At 49.1% G+C, this 6,046-nt stretch overlaps 1 long non-coding RNA gene across 3 annotated transcripts; it reads left to right on the top strand.

The window, feature by feature from the left end:
• Positions 1–955: 955 nt before the first annotated feature.
• Positions 956–5,791, top strand: LOC109771788 (uncharacterized). 3 transcript variants are annotated; one of them, XR_005760993.3, is made up of 5 exons: positions 957–1,258; positions 1,362–1,509; positions 1,611–2,590; positions 2,732–2,942; positions 3,037–5,791. It is a non-coding gene; the product is annotated as an uncharacterized lncRNA (long non-coding RNA). The 3 variants fall into 3 exon arrangements; XR_005760997.3 differs by having other exon boundaries at positions 969–1,258; positions 1,611–1,728; positions 2,433–2,942; XR_005760990.3 differs by having other exon boundaries at positions 956–1,258; positions 1,611–2,942.
• The last annotated feature ends 255 nt before the right edge of the window (positions 5,792–6,046 follow it).

The following is a 6,046-nucleotide window of genomic DNA, read 5'->3' as shown; positions in this document are numbered from 1 at the left end:
AGTAGTCCTAGCCGTACACTATGGATACTAGGGACCTTGGACGCAAATGTTTTTTCTAGTTTGGAACCATGCGTACGGGATTTGTTTTTCAACTCTTGCGTGCCTTTTTTCTTACTCTTGATATATTGTTGATAAACTTTGTTTAGTATTTTCGGACGGTTGATGGTATCAAGCTCTAAGGCTTGATTGAGAAGGATTTTGCTACATGGCACTCAGATAATCATGGAATTTTCTCTATGATAACCGTATATCGAAGAACATATGCACACTCTCTAAAAAAACCTAAAAAAAATAGATGCACACTCTGATGTAACAACGCCGCCGCTCACACAAAGGTCATCTAGCCGCTAGCTTTCATGTGCTTCATACCTGCGTCGGTCTGCCTCGTCTCCGTGGCCTTTAGGGCAATGGAGGTGTGGTGGATCCCAGCCCTTACCGGCGGCACTTCGTTTTTTGTTGTCTTTATGATTTTTTAGGGGTTTATGTTCTGCTTAGAGAGGTGAGGCGGTGATGGCTCTTTGAAGATGGAATAAGATTTTCCTTCTCTAACCCCTGTCTCGGCAGTGTTCATGTGTCGTCGGAGGGTGTGCGGAGGTTTGTCTCCAGCGAATCTCGCTGGATTTGGTCTGGATTTGTCTTCGGTGGGTCCATGTGGATCCAGTCTTTATTCGTTCGTATGTCTACAGGTTGGATCCTTTTGATCTACGATTATCTTCATCAGCGACGGTTGTTGTTTGGGTGCGTTGGTCATGTATGACCTCAGCATGACAACTTTCCGACCGTCTACTATTATAAGGTTTGCCCGAGGGGTGGGAGGGGCAACGACGGCGGCGCTCTTCGGCTTGCTCCAGTGTTTATAGTCGTCGTTAGGTGGTCTACTGACCTGGATGTATCGTACTTCTAGTTTATTTGTACTACCTTCGACCAATAAATCTGAAGTTTTTTTTTGCAAAAAAAGAAAAACTTTGTTTTCCTACGCAGCCCGACCTGAACGGATCGACCGACCGACCGACCGAACCAACAAAGCTCCCCAGTCCCGTCTTCTGTTCGTCTCCAGCGGAGCGGCGGTGCAGTCACTCCGGCGGGCGGCGGCGTTGCACGGCGACTCCAGCGGCTCCGGAGGTGCGGAGAGCCCAGCCACCAGGAAGCAACCGCAGGCGGCTCGGCTACTCCGGCACTACGGGCGCCGCTATTCCCCCAGCACCACGGGCCCGGCGGCGAATCTGGCAAGCCCGGGTGCCGCACGTCCGGCGACTAGGTAACCGATTCTACCTACCGATTGCATTTGTCGTTTCAATTTTTCTCCAGCCTTGGCTCGCTCCACTAACCCTAGCTTTGCACTCGTATCTGTTCCCGGCCAGCGTGCACAACGGCCAGCGTGCACAAATGGATGATGAGGCTCCCTCTGACTGGATGTCCAGAATGTGGAAGAGAAAAGTGCATCCTGAAGTAGTCGGCGACCGCGGCAAATATTCAGTAGAATGCCCAAGGGATGGCAAGGATATGAAGGTTGCTTCTCTGTTCTTTAATGTTCAGATTCAAGTAGTATGCCATATGATTTTCCTGATGTCTGCTTCAAGCAACTTACTGAATTCAGCATGTTTGGACAGGTGAAAAACTGGCATTTCTTCATGTGGCTGGACAAGACATGGTCGAGTAAATTTGGATGATAAATGTGCTCATCATGGGCAATGCGGCTGCTCGTGCTTGTCACAAGAAATATGCCAGGTTTTAGTGTACTTTCTTTTCTTTATTCTTCTTCTAGTGTTGCCGTCGAAGCTAGTGAAGTAGAATATCCGCGCAATTGATCGTGGTCGCCATCCTGTATGAGACGGTGCTCGCTCTGTCGAATGGGACGAACATGTCGGGCTGGTTGGTTCTGTAGAGATATGCAAAGTTTCGAGAAATGGCAAGTTTACCAAGGGGCTAGACCTTCATTTCACGTGGCATTACTAGGCTCAGAATTTTGAAATTATTCAAGTAATTAGACAGGCAGATGACCAAGAAGCCAAAGAAAACAAGGGCGTATGATCTATGCCGAACTAAAATAGGGCATATGATCCCCTGCAAAAATAAAATAGAAAGCTTCCACGTCATTGTCCCAGATGGCTTTGGGAAAAGATAATTCAGTGGCAAAATAAGCAACAAACTGACTGATTCCATACTCACAACAACAAAAAATGAGTAAATTGGTACTTCGGCAAGTATTAACAAGCTAGTTGTCGCTTCATTTATCAACAAAATATGTTGTTACAGGGCCCTTCTAAGTTCGAACAGTATGTGTTTATTTTTTGTTATTGTTGCAGCTTTGTGTTCCAGGAGAACACTGAATTATATCAGAGATGACACGTACCTATTTAGTTTTATGAATTTCTACAGTATGTGTTTTCAACTGGTCAAGCCTTTGATAAGATATGCAACTTCTTATGCAGATTAAACCTTTCTTCATGTTCATGTTTCACTTTTTTTTACATTATGAACTGGAAAGCAAATAAAGAACTAGTGCAGCCACCACAGTTTGAAGCAGAGGTTCTATGTTACCCAAAGCCAGAGATTGTTTGTGATTATTTGTCATGGAGACAAGCAGAATGTGAGTTATTCCTCCTAAAAGAGCACATGTTCAACTAATCGAAAGTATTTAGGAACTTGTCAACCGGCATGTAGTATCTGAATTTAGTTGTTCAACTTCAGCAGTACGCATGCTTTAAATTTATTGCTTGTTTTTTTGCAGTATGCCGTGACGAATACTTATTAATGCCAGTGTCCCCTTTTCTTAATGGTATCCTGTTGCAAAGGCTTGACTGCTGTAGTAGTTAGAACATACCATAAGAAAATGAGCTGACTCCTTGCACATGCTAATTCACATGCCACAACAGAAACCAGTTCAAACTTGCTTTTGGATGCTAGTGAAGTCCGGAAAAGGCAAATATGGAGCTCATGAGGTACTGAAGGTCTTATGTCATCATCCACATTATCTAATATCCCATTCAATTCTTCTGTTATCTAGAGTCTCTAACTGTAGTGTTTTCTCTGAAGGGAATATTATCAACGGACAAGAATGATTTGCTCTTTCAGCGGTTTCGGATGAACTACAACAACGACACGGAGATGTTCCAGAAGGGTTCGTGTACTTGCCAGCAAAAGGTATTCTGTCCATCTATCATCCGAGAGATGTTTTTCAACAACAATGAGAAGTACTGCTATGATGAGAAGAAGATGATTCTCGTAGCTTGCACCAGTTTCTCCGCTAATGGTCTACAGTGCAGGTGGTCCAAACCATAACCTATCTAAATCACCCCCTAACCTGCTTAGACCGATTTTGATCTCGGTTCTCTTTTCTTCTTTCTCCTCTCCCTCTATCTCCCTCTCCTGTTTTGTTTCCTTCTCTCTCCCAGCCATGATTCTCTCCAGCGCATGCCCTAGTTAAGAGGCAACTTGCTGCCGCTGGTGCTCATACATCCGTCCGGCCCTCACGGCGGCACTTCCTCACCTCTGGAGCCAACTCCGGCGGCGAGCCATAGGCAAGAGATTGCAGAATCGGTGACGTGTTGGATGTCATGTGGAGTTGTTTGAAGAAAACTGGACTAAAAACCAGTTTAACTGGGTTCATTAGGGTGGGGGTGATTTTGGGTTTAGCGAGTTTGAGTCTGAAGGGCTTTTTTTTTGCCCCCCTCGCCCCTGACACTTTCCTTCCCTCGCCCCCGCGTCGCCTAACCCTAGGTGGCATGGGCGGCTTCCCCCACAACACGCCGCCGACCCCTCTACCCTCCCGCTGCCGCCGAAGGCCACATCCAGGCGAAGCCTGTGTCGTGGCGGCGGCGGGGCCTCCCGCCCATGGCTGTGATGTCGTGGCGCCCACTTGGCCCCAACCATACTGCCGGGATCTGGAGTTGCGCTCCCCGTTCGACTCCGACGTTCTCCGCCCTCCGCCCCCGTGGTGCGGCTCCATCCCCCCTCCCCCCCCAAGTCGAGCTTGGGTCGCGTCCCCCCTTAGGCGACAACCATGGAGCCGTGGTGGTGCCTGGCGGCGGCGGCCACCTCATGCAGCACGCCGGCCGGGACCTTGGCTACGCGCGCGTTCCCCTTCAATAGCACAACACCACCTCCCTCACGCTGGCAAGGGCGATTCCTGCTCGGCGGCCACGGACCTGCGTCCCCTCCTGCCTCCATGGCTGTCCGGGGCGGCTTCGGGTTCGGCGAGCTGTGGGAGCTATACTCCTTCCGGTTCCTTCGGCTCACCGAGCCTTGTGGCTCCGCACCCCCACCTTGCCGGTGCCCTTAGTTGGTCGTCCATCCCGGCGCGTCTTTGATTTCGGCGCACTCCGGGAGCTGCGTCCCCTTCCTGCTCCTTAGGGTCGCCGACGTCCTTGCTGCTCCGGTCCCGGTGACCAGGTTTTGTACTTCCCTCCGGACTCTGGCTCGTCCGGGCCTCCGGCCAGCGTCACATCGCTCACCGCTTCTCTTTCCGCCCAGCCGCACACCTCCATACCCCATGTGTCCCTTCGCTGCTCCGTTACTCATGCATCCGGCGGCGGGCGTGGCTCCCATTTCCTGTGGTCGTGGTTTCGGCCTATGCTCGACTTCCTATTCTTCGATTTGTGCTCCGACGGCTTGGGATTGCTTAGAATCTGGCCAGGGTGAAATCCATGCATCCTTTGCTGGCGGCGGCGACACCAGCGGGTGTCGTCCCCTTCTTGGAGGCGCTGCTACGGCCGTTATCTGTGTGCTTCTTCGAGCATCAGGGGAAACCCTATGTCCGGTTCTCCGGATTGGACAGCGACGGCGTCTCGGCCTCGTTCTCCTTTGTGAAGACGTTGTCTTGTTTGCTCGCGGCGTCCTTGGTTCTGGATCTGGAGACATTGGTCGTCTTCTTGTTGGTCTAGGCTGCTTCTCAGGATGGCGAGTTTAGCTGTGTTTTCTCTGTTTGGCTGAGCAACCCATGTCTCTCTCTGCTCTAGACACCATGTTCACACCTATTGCATCTGTGTCATGTGTTGTACCATATCTTGTACTCACTCAAACTTCTTCCATCAATGGAATAATACTTGCGTATTTGCATTTTCGTTAAAAAAGTTTGAGGTTGTGACAAGTATAGCGGGGCAATGCCGAAAGTGCTCTCTACCACGAACAATGAGAAGAAGATTGTTTAGTTGGGAGTCTGCACCAGTTTCACTGCTAATGGCCTAGAGTTTAGTTGGGAGTGTTTGCAGAGGTGGAAGACGGCTGAGATGTGATTTCGCCGGACACGGTTGGTAAACAGGATAGCAAGTCAATAGTACAGACGGACGGATGAATGAAGGAATGGATAATGCGAGGTCGGGCGTTCGATCTCTTGACCGGCTTCCCGTGCGTACGTAAATAGTGCCTTTTTCTTTCACGCGCGCCTCGATTGGGCCTCGCACGCGCGCCGGCCCATGCGGGCGAGACCGCACGTTCGTTCCCGTTTTGATTAGTCCCATATCGCCAGTCGTGGGACGGCACCTCCAGTTTATATACTGGGTTGCCTATCATGGTATCACCTCCACGGGGACAACTGGCTGAGAAAACAAAAAACCAAAAGAGGCCTTAGAGCCCAAGTAAAAAAGAGTAAAGAGGCCTTAGAACCCAAGTAAAAAAAAGTAAAGAGGCCTTATAGAGCCCAAGGAAGAAAAAGAAAAGAGGCACTTATTAGTGCCAAAAAAAAGAAAAAGAGGCCAGAGCCGAAAAAACCCCAAGGCCCGTGCCCACACAAGAAGAGACAAGACCATGTACCCATGGAAGGTTGTGCTAGACATTAGCACATGGCTTTTTTTGTAGTTTTGAACCATGCGTCTATGCTTTTTTTTTCAACTCTTACGTCCCTTTTTTTCTGACTCTTATACTCCCTCCGTTCCTAAATATAAGTCTTTGTAGACATTTCAAATGGAATATAATATACAGATGCATGTAGACGCATTTTAGTGTGTAGATTCACTCATTTTGCTCCGTGTGTATTCACCTGTTGAAATCTCTAGAAAGACTTATATTTGAGAACGGAGGGAGTATATAACTAGCAAAGATGGCTTTT

Source organism: Aegilops tauschii, chromosome 1 (genome assembly GCF_002575655.3).
Source record: "Aegilops tauschii subsp. strangulata cultivar AL8/78 chromosome 1, Aet v6.0, whole genome shotgun sequence".
NCBI classification, from domain to species: domain Eukaryota; kingdom Viridiplantae; phylum Streptophyta; class Magnoliopsida; order Poales; family Poaceae; genus Aegilops; species Aegilops tauschii.
Note: the sequence above shows the minus strand (reverse complement) of the source record. Positions and strands in the feature narration are given on the sequence as shown.